We start from the raw sequence: 11,509 nt of genomic DNA on the forward strand, positions 1-11,509 counted from the left end.
GTGAGTATAATTTATAGCGTAGTCTAAAATTACACTGAAAAACTGAAGGCAGTAAACGGGGGAAAAATAAAAATCTGCACGCCGCACTGTAAGAACATGGACAGCAAGTGTTCCGTGTTACAGACGATAAGGGTAGCTGAGGATGTTCAGCTAAATAATTATGTTTCAAGACCCCCCGTAAACATTCTGTATGTTATATAACTAAGATATCAGCTAAATCTTTAGGTTAGAGGCAGAACTGAAAGCAGTAAGATTCATGGGAGCGTTTTGGATTGCATCTTTGAGGCTTTCTATTTCCATATATATTAAATAGTGTGTGCTCTGGACTAGGTGTACCAAAAAGAAATAAGAAACATGGGATCATATGCACAAGGCAATAAATTCGACCAGAAACCTCAGAGACGTGTATTATTGTATTGGGAGTCAAGCCTCATGAGACATAAATTGGGGTGTTTCAGTCCAATTAGAGGCATTTTCCATTCAAAGAAAGTGTAATGTTACTTTTGGCAAAATATTTAAACCACACAACAAAAAACATTGTTCACACTGCTCCCTGTAGTAGTACTTTTTCTTTTTGTCCACGACTCAAAGCATTTTCTTTTCCTTTACTCAGGCAGACTTCTGAGAGAGATTACAGAGCGGGTTCAACACAAGCAATAGTGCATGCATGGTTACGGAAAGGAATTGTAGAATATGTTTTTATAAGGCCAATGTTAACAGAGATTTTTTTTTCCGCAAGAGCTAATTATTAAACATTTTCGTATAAAATCTGTATCTCTAAAGATGGGTACGGTGCAAATAGCAGCTGGACGGAAATGTAAATGTATGATTGTCTGTAATTATATTATATATATTAGATTCCAAATACACTCCAAAGTAGTTAGTACACTATAATAAATCTATTGTTAACAACTGCTTGGAATTACTTTTGTGGCAGTAGGTGTCACTCTCACACTTTTAACTAACTCTCATGATAATGACTATATGTTTTCTTCAAGTCCTCAATATAACAATTCCATTTAGCACAATTTAGACCTAAGAAGTGTTTAGATCATTGCACTGAATAAGGACTCCTTGTGCAGCGTGATTTCTAAGGCTCCATCACGTCTATAATTGCATTCATGAGGGCTGCAAAGCACAATGCGCTGATCGTACTGTGTGAATGCCAGGATTCAATTTACATTAGCAAACAAGACTTCAGTCTGGGGAGAAACTTTAAGCAAGCATTTAACACCGATTTCCACTCCGAGTGATATGATCTGCACCTACAGGCAGCATTTCAGTTCAGATTCAAAAGAGAAAAATAAAAAAACGAATGTCTCATTCATTTGCATATGGCCATGAGGTGAGAACTCATTACACCGGATGACGTTATGATGTTTCTGATCTGATGAGGGAGAAGGCGGTTGCTTCTTGAGGCACTGTGGGCTACACGGTCGATTTATATTGTTAACCTGCCGCAACCACTCTAGTTATGGCGTTAATAGCTTCAGCTTCACGCTGGACTGGTCACGCATCACGCTGCACAGTCCATCAGCATTGTGATAGTTTTGAAAATTGTTGTCTAGTGAGAAGACTGCTGATATTTGGCAAAGTGCTTAGTGACATTCAAAGCCTAGCATTTGTTACACATTAGTTCAATATTGACATTACAACCACAGTTCCCTCTAAATGTCTCAAGTATACTGTTCGTATTTAATAAACTTCATCGTGCTTTTAGGAAAAATTGAATGAATGAATGTGTCTAAAGAAGATCCACGCTAATTTTAGTGCAACGTTGGATACGTGAAATATCGTGCTATAAGGGCACGCTTTTTTTTAAGACAAATACTGACACTTTGCATTGCTAAAAAATTGGAATACAATGCAAAAGAGAAAATGTTCTTCGAACTGAATTGTTAAAGCGAGCAATCGTGCACACTGTTCACCACAAGAACTGACTGGGCTCAATTCTAACCTGACTAAAACGCTTATATAACATCACTAGACAGATATACTGAGTGTATCATTATATTACAGTCTTATCGTACAACTACTGTGGATTATTACAAAAACCGGCATCCTACTTTAATCATTTAGAACAAAGATTAACTGCACAACATACCTCAAGACTCAGTCTGAACAGGCTCTGTTGGTGAGAAACATGTTGTCTGTTGTCCTTCTTCGTGCGTAGGCTCGATCTAATGATTAATTCTGCCGTGTTTTAGCAAATGTGTTGCCGTGAAGTCAGTTGCTCACCTTTAATCTGACGAAACGTGCTGTTTTTTTCACTCAGCGTTTGCAGGAGGTGGAGGGTTGGTGGCCGGTGATGCTGCCGCAGCATATCAAGTAAAAAAAGAAAGCACAATTAATTGTTGAAACTACTTTTCATTGAGATAAATAAATTCTGTTTTGCCAACCTCCGTGGAGTCGGCTGGTTTTGAGTTATTTTTTAATCGTGTGAAAATTCAACAGCAGCCTGATTCTGTATTTTTATTTTTAGCATTTGTAACAGGACCGTATTTGAGGAGTGTGAAAATCCCATCTATTCATTGTCTTGTTTCTGGACTACAAATTGAAAATCCTTGCGGAAGTCCCTCCCTCCACAGACCGCCGTTGCGCCTCAATGATGTAACCACTTTCCAAATATAGCGTGTTGCCGATGGCAACGCGGCCCCGCCACTGGCCGATGCCGCTGTCAGTCACGGCGCGTCACGGCTGTCGTGTTATTATTGTAAACAGCCCGCCTTGCTTTCCACCGACGCGCCGCGCCGAGCCGACTTACTCCAGTCCTTTGTTCGTGCAGCGAAAAGTCCGACGCGACAAAAGCGCACCGAACGCCCGCCAGAAACTGCGGATCGCACCTTAAAAAAAAAAAAAAGCAAAGTTCTAAACATCATGCAAAACGACGACATCCCAACTCTGTTTAATAAAAAACGATTCGGTCTCCCGCTCCGGCGTGTTTGTTCACGCAACCGGCGACCTGCTCAAGGCTGCTGCTGCACGGATCACAATAATAAACCGCGTTTAAACACGTTGTCATTTAGTCGGTGAGCGTTTGTTCACGTTCACCGCGCACACACCGATTTCACCGGCACGTCGAACCGAACAAGCAGCCCGCCACACTGACCGGAGCGCAGCTCCAAGCCTCGCTGTCAACGGCGCACAATTATCACATCGGTGTCAGAGATTACTGTCGTTTTTGAAAACGTGTGCGCGCATCGCAACCCCCCCGCACACACACACACACACACACACACACACACACACAGCGAATAAATAACTTATATTCTACCTCGGCTATTCGACAGCATCACCTCACTCACCGGTACTTTGTGCCCCGCGTCGCGGAGAATCGACCAAACCGACTTTATTAAAAAATAAAAAATAAAATTCTTTTTGCAGCGACTGACGCGATAAACTCAATCAGTCGAGAGGTCAAACAGCAAAAGTTGAAATGACTCCCCTGACATTTAATGGCACTTACTGGAGCGCGTTGGATGTCTTTCGGAGCGATCGACTGCGCCTCTCTCTCTCTCTCCCTCTCTCTCCCTCTCTCTCCCTCTCTCTCTCTCGATGCCGGTGACACCCTCGCCTCGACATTTCCCGGCAAGTTGACAACAAGCTTCCTTTTCTACGACCAAATGCAGTTCCAGCAAAGCTTCAAGGAAGTTGTTTCTTTTGTTCCAGTGCGTGTGTGTGTTTTTTTGTGTGTGTGGTTGCGTCAATGTTGCGAAAAGGGGAGGCGGAGCGGTGGATACGGGGAGAGAGAGAGAGAGAGAGAGAGAGAGAGAGAGAGAGAACAACACATCTCTACGCACCGTAGCCTACTTCCCATGAACGCACAGAAATCCTTCATGGAAATCCGCCTCAAAGTGAAGTAGACGAGATACTGAAGTGTCGGTGCGCACCGTGCGCAACGTGCGCGCGGTGTAGGAACGGATATATTCGCGTCGCCCGGCTCGGTAACTTGGATTTATTTACAGAACTATATAAACTCTTCCCGACTTTCACTGACGGTATTTTAGCCGTTTACGCAACTGAACCAGATTCAAACCAAAGCGCACGAACAAAGCTACACCTTTTCGACTTCAAACTATTTAGTGCAGCTCCCGTCCAACGCGGGGCGGTAACGAGATGCTCAGTAACGCGTTACCTTCGACAAGTAACAGATGCTTACGATTCATTTGCTTTTTTCAAACGCTCTTTTTAATGTCGCGTAATGTCGCTTTTCCTGATTCACTAAAAGTTGAATGATGCTGTCCCATCCATGGGGTCACTTTGTTTTACGCATTAAATGGCGAAAGGGTTCGACTAATCAAAGAAAGAAAGAAAGACTAATTGTGCATGAATAATTAGCCTTGTGTTTTGATCTCCTGCATTCGGTACCAAAATGGGACCATAAAGCACTGCAAGTAACGAAAATTGACATGGACGGACACTTGTCGATGTTCCGAGGGCGCGGGAGGGAGGGGGGGGGGTCATATCGGTTCATCGGATGAAAAGGTGAGCTCCCGGTTTCCTCGCCGCTCTTACAGTAGTGTTGCGTCAGGGATCCATCTCTCCATCCATCCATCCAGCCAGTCTGACTGATCGTAGCAGCTTTGCAGAGAGCGCGTAGAGCTCGAAAGCAAAACAGCAGCGGTGCCCCCCCCGGCTCCTAAATGTCATTGAGAATATTTGACCTCACGGCGTTGCTGTGATAAAATGTTCACTATAGGATGGGAATAAAATAAAGTTCAGATTTCAATGACAGCCGTGGGAACATGCATCTAGTAAGTGTGACTTCTCTAGATTCTGCTAAACAAGCGCATCAGAGATGTTCCTGATGCACAATCTGCAGCTTTGCGCTTTTTAGACTGACTCTAGTGCTTCACACTGAATGATTTGTAGAACGAAATTGTCACCAGTAAAACATAGACAACATTTAAGGAGGAGATTCAAGCAGCTGCACACAAATAGGTTTGAGGCCGACGATCACGTGAAGGACAATTGGTCTTCATGCGTAAAAGTCTCTCCCCTGCGGAGCTGCGATTTGTCATTGCGTTAGTTAGTTGAGAAGTGTGTAACAACAATAACAACAACAACTCAATTTCACTGTAACTATTTCTTTTGTGAAGTTGGCACAATTGTGTCATAAACGTTCTTCAAACAATGCGCACTGGCAAGAGAATAAAAAGTGGAACGTTCTGCAAAAGGTTAAGTGTTTTATGCAGATTTTGACAACGCCCTTCTTGACCAACAGGCTCTGCGTCACCAAACGTTAAGTGTTTTATTTATTTATTTATTTTTATGGTTTGGTTTGGACCCCCCCCAATGATGATAGTTTTATCAGTAGCTGCAGGTGCACTGCTGCCTTGCTTCGCCCATAGGTCATTTGTCATAAAACACTGGGTTGCAAAAACCTTTACTGATTGTGCTGAAAAGTGATAATAGGGACAAATAATAGAATAGCAAAAGAAATATACGTAAGCCATATTTGACAGTTGAACACACGCCTTTTAATTTACTCTGCATTTTTAGAGGTCGTTTGCATTCATTAATGACAAATCACAATTGCAGTTTAATGTATGCAATCTCTATTATGCACGTGCTTGAATATGGGATTCAAATTTTTCTTAGTAAGCAACGACATTGCGCCCGTTTTGCGCAAGAGAAAATTGCACACATGCATTGTCTTTATCGCTGAGACAATGAAAGCCCCTCAGCCTCCGGTAGAACTACAAACGTTAATGTGTCTCAGTGGGTTTTAGCATATTCATTGGACGAGCCAAGCAAGTGCAAAAGAAACTTCAAAAGTTGAAAAACCAGAATGACACGTCTTAATACACACGCAATGCCCTCGTGTTTGTAACAAATGACAGTTATTGACATAACCTACAACCTACCTTCAGGTTCCTGTGCTCTTGTGCACATTAAAGCGTGTACAGAGCTGAAATAAAGAAACTCAAACTGTTATGACAGTTGCGCTCTTTGTGTGTGTGTGTGTGTGTGTGTGTGTGTGTCTGTGTCTGCAGCAGTATTTGAATATTTGCCCGATGTGTGGGCTGATGTACAGTCAGAATGCAGAGATGAAACTGTAAACAGGAACAATAATCTGACAGGCTGGGGGTTTAAAGGTCATCGCTGGAGAGAATGATTGCGATAAGAATGCAAAAAAATAAAAATTGTTGTGGAGTTATTCTTTTTTAAATGTGACTGGAAAATGTGTCCGCCATTATGGATATGTCACGTTCAGTGGGTTCGTCCTCTTTCCGCACATCTTTCTGAGAGACCGAACTGAAGTTGTTGAACATGAATGCGCATAAAAGACTTCAAACGTTTTACTCAAGCAGATCTCTCACTTGAGGTCATTAGTTTCTACACTTTCACTGAAACTGAGTGAAGGCCCAACAGAGTTGGGATAGATAGAACTATCTAACCGCGTTTGTTACCGAGGACATGAGGAGAAAACAAAATACTCGGGGAACGAAACGGAACATTCTCAGCGCCACGCTTTGAATCAGTCCGCTTGGTTCGACTTTTGTAATCGATTATCTATCTGGGACATTTTCAAAATACAATACTTATAAAGCTGGAAGTACAGAATAACTCAGGTCACTCGGTTACGCAAGAACAAGAGCGTTAACGCATCACACCTTCTATGTGATGTTGTTAAGATATTTAGAATATGGGCAGCGACTGAAAGGTCATATTGTGTGGGAGGAATCGATATGACTCAAAACGAAAAACTCACAAGGCCTGGTCTGTGTCTCTGTGTTAGTGTGTCCTGTGCGTGCGTGCAAATCACACACTGATGCAAATCATCTCAACTCCTCAACATTTTAGTTGTTTTTCAGATTTCAAATAGGGTTTGAGTTTGTTAGTTTTGCTGAGAGTTGAAGAAATTAGTACATTTCCAATATATATATATGTATATAAAGTTTTTTGAAAAATAGAAGAGATTTACTGAAATATGATTTGTCTTCACATTTTGCAAGCGGGACAAATTTAACCCGAGGTCAAGTCATCTTGTTGAGCCAAAGTGAACCCGCCATGCTGTGATTGTCTCAGAATTTAAACAACACATTTACATTGAAAAGAATTTGACAAAACACGGCAGGCATGTGTCAACCATCATTTTCATTTCGGTTGTAGAGTGAAAACGCACCACCAGCAAACACAATCGTTGTCACACTGTCAATGGTATCCTTGTCAGCTGGGGACACGTCCAAGATCAATGATGTTCACTCAATTAACCTGATGGATCAAATGTCAGATAGGTTATGGATGTGAGTGCGTTAAGCCCCCCCCCCTCCCCTGTGAGTGAATATGTTTACGTCCCAGTCTACGGGCCGAAGAGGAGACAGTGGGTGAGGCCTGTCCCATCTGAAGTGTCCTGTGTCCAGAGCTGCTTGGTGAGATGGAACGATGCTGCTCTCACACACATGCAGGAAGGAAAAGATTGAAAAGAAAAGGCATAATTAGAGACTGTTGACCCATTTGTCCCCTTAAATAAAATCTTGGGCATTTGGTTGGAATTTGGCTGAGCTTTCACTGGACCCATCCAATTATGCTTTTTAATGGCAAATTGCCAGACTACTTTCAAAGTCTCCCCATTCTCTGCACTTATTTTTTCCACTCACTACTAACTTCGGAGATGTCCAGTCAATTACAGTCTTTGACATATTATAAAGCTGACCTGATGGTGTCCCAGGACAGCTGGCCTATACTGCGGTGTGTATAAGCACAATAGGAATCGACGTGTAATTTAAAGAACTGAATACATTACGTTTACCACACAAAAGCAGAATCCTGCTACTCCTAACAGTACATATATGTTGCCTTTCTGCTGACCTCATTGTAACTGAGGTGCATGCAAACCTAACCCACCTGAATGAGCAGATAAAATGAAGGGGACTTCTCTTTCACTCGAGTCCTGCTTCCTCTTTGTTGTCAACGCAGCGCTGGACTCATGTCCACGTTTTGCATTATGCGTGCGCAAAGCACAGACAAAGAAATCACACAGACGTGACCAAACGCATCGACTGTTGGACGGCCTCGCGCTGGCGCTTCATGACTAAGTTCAATGACTAAGATCGGAAGAGAGTAGGAGTGTGGCGATGCCAATGCTGCAGAGAGAAGAAAGATAAGACTGGGTATGATTTGAATCAGGAGAGGAAATACCTAAAAAGTAACAGTAAGATTCACCTTCATTCATATTTGGCCAAACTCTTTGGCCACAAAGGGAAATCTGGATTGTGTTGTTACCGGCATGGACAAAAAGTTCAGAGCATATTTTGTGTGTCTCAAGAATTATGAATTCAATTCATGTGCAGATCTATTTGAAATTGAGCTGCTTGGTGGAGGTTTGTGCTCTCTGGGTGCATGGAGACTCGACCGAACTGTAAGTCTATTTGGTCTCTGAATATCAGCTTCTCTTGAGTTGGGGATGGAATAGTGCCCAAGCTATTATTCTGAGGAAACACAACAGAGAGGATCTTACAGGGGGGGAAGTAACCACTAAAACGATCCACTTCCTCTTCTCTGCTCTAAGTATATCTTTCATGTCATCTTATGGCGACCACAGGTTACTTTGGTGTAACCTTTCAGCTTACAACGAGCGACCTGTGGACGCCCCCCCCCCCCCCAACCAATGGCCTCGTGTCACATGGCTACTGCTGTTTATTGATACATGGCTGCGAGTTAGCATCACCTCTAAAAATAGATGCTGGTGCAGAGAATTTCACAGCTTCGTCTTTTATTTGGTCGTCCCTGTCCAAATTTTCCCTCCATTGTGTGGACTCACACCCGTGCATCACGACGAGCCCTTCCTCATTCCCGTCCTATCTCTCATCCCTGCTCGCTCGCTGTCCCACGCCACACGCCTCTCGATTTATACTGCTGAGTCAGTTCGCTGCCGAGTGATGGGCAAGATTGGATCGTGGTGTATTAGAAACACCTGATTTCCCCTATCAATACACAGTCTTTAAAAGGAAGGGTGAGGCCTTTCATTGAAGTGTTTCAAAGCTAAGGTCGGAAAAATAACCATGATCATAACCTTCTTCCTCGACCTCTTTCGGCTTGTCCCTTCAGGGGTCGCCACAGCAAATCAACCTTCTCGTCGATTGCCTGCTTAATTCTGGCAAGGTTTTACACCGGATGCCATTCCTGCTTGGGACCGGCTCAAGGTAGACACTGCCCGTGCTGCCTCTGAGGCTGCGTTGGGCATGATCATAACCTAGCTTTCTAATAAATAGAGAAAATCAACTGTTTTTTGTTTTGCTGAGAACATCACTGGGTGCCAGGAGGAATGTCCTCAGCATCGGCGGTAGCTCCAGAGAACAAGGGGTGCGTCAGTCCTGCAGGATACTGGTCTGGTGTCTGGTTTCAGACGCGGGCCTGCTGTGAGCACAGTGTGGAGCACAGCGCAGCCAAGTGGACAACAAAGGGAACGTGCAGAGACACAGGTGTCCCTGCTCGGAGACCAATGTGTGGGAGACGCTGTTTATTTGGGAGCCCATGTGTAAATATGCGATACTTATAGCATTGAATCATATACATTCCAGTGCAATGCACATGCTGACGTGTGCGTGACGCATCCCGGGTGTGTGTGTGTGTTTCTATTAGCTCACTGGTATTGATTCTCGTGCACTCTGGCTGCACTCATGCATGCTCCCCGCAGGACGGCAACACCTGCAAATGGAGACGAAGGATGAATCCCTTAAAGAGGCTGAGCGAGAGCATGAAGGAACACAAAGTGAAAATCCTGATCCGTGCCGTTCTTTCAACGCCGTCCATTCCTCTTTTTATTCACAACACTCCATCTTTCCCCGTCTCCTTCTTCCGCTCTCCCCTTAACTCACAGGAGGATGCTAACCCATCAGGTCCCTTGGCTCCCCTCCATGGGATGATGTCATTTAAAATGACATCACCATGCAGTGTATGTGTGTTTGCACCCCCCCCCCCTCCCCCCGCACCCCCACAACACACACTCCTCCTCCTCCTCCTCCCTCTCCTGTTTCCCTCCTTCTGTTTCTTTCCTCTGAGGGAAGGTGCTGTTTGACACACACCCGTTATACCCAGACAATTGGCCAACCTGCCGTGCTTGCACAAGTAGAGAGAGAGTGGGGGGGGTGTGTGTCTTGGACTGAAGGTAGAAATGTTTAAACAAAGGAAGAGGTGAGCTGTAGAGTAGCAGTGGTGTGATGTGAGGACAGAAAAAAGAGAGGAGGGGATGGGTTCTGATGGACACTCAAGGAAAACTAGCTTAAGGAAAGGTAGAGGATTCTGTTTTCGACACTAATGGAGATTAACAAAAGACTTCATACATAATTGTGATTTTTTTTAATACAAAATGTATCACTTTGGGAAACAACCTTTTTTTGTTGTTGCTGTTTCGTTTTGGAGGATTTGTGTAGTTTGCCGTCCTGCTGGGAGTTAGACGGGAAGATTTCTAACTCTCGTGTCTGTGCTCTGTACAAATGTCTGTAATGTGAGGCCGCAGCAGCAGCAGCCAGTTAGTTTAGCTGAGCACAGGAGTGGAGTGGAAACAGGAGGAAACAGCATGAAGTCACTGCTCCCTGCCAAAAAACAGTTCTGCACATAACCCCCTGTGAAACCACAGCTCCTCATTTCATATGGATGAAATTAATGTAATCTGAAAGTGTTAATTATTGGGTTTATGAAGTGCTGATGGCTTTCTTTCTTTCTTTCTTTCTTTTTTTTTAAACCTTTTAACTGAACCTGCCAAGGCATTCTAAGTTCATATTCAACCTACAGGCATGTTTTGTCCACCTTTAACAAAAAAAATGGGGATGTGGAACAAGATAAAAGAAAGTCTTCTTCTCAGGGCTACTGTCTGGCTCGGTTTCCCATTCTCTATACAACTCAGCAATTAACACTTTAGATATGTGTCTTTATATTCCTTTAAATAAGGAACTGCAGCAATGAAAGGCATCGTCACCTTTACTGGAGGAATTAAAGGATGCTGCTGAAGTGATTCTTTTTCCTGGAGGCTAAACATCCAGACATCCATTCATTTTATATAACTTCTCATGTCTTGCAGGGTCACAGGGGGGCACCGATTGAAAGGCGGGATAGCGAGCAGGCATTTAGAGAGACAGACAACCCTTTACACTCACATTCACACTTATGGCCAATCTATAGTCACCCATTTTCATGTTTTGTATTTGACCGTGGGAGGAATCCAGAGCACCGGGAGGGGGACCCACGCAGACTCCATACAGACTGGCCTGAAGTCTGGCCGTGCTGCTGTGAGGCTGGTGACAAGCAAGTAACACTCAAACGTTTTTGCCTTGACGGACTTGGAGCAAAGATCCTCTCAGTCAAGTCTTTCAAATGAGTCTCAGTGCAGCAGAGGCACTCACACACTGGAACACGCCTGGGCTTTATTGAGCCCAGTTGGCACGGGCTAAGCCGATGATGTCATCCCGGTGAACGGACTTGCAGTATGGGGATCAGCAAGTTTGTGAAAGGAGAAACGTTTGGGAGAGACATCGTGTGCAGCAGCAGATATTTGAGTCATTAC

This window comes from Brachionichthys hirsutus, chromosome 12 (assembly GCF_040956055.1).
Source record: "Brachionichthys hirsutus isolate HB-005 chromosome 12, CSIRO-AGI_Bhir_v1, whole genome shotgun sequence".
Classification (NCBI taxonomy): Eukaryota; Metazoa; Chordata; class Actinopteri; order Lophiiformes; family Brachionichthyidae; genus Brachionichthys; species Brachionichthys hirsutus.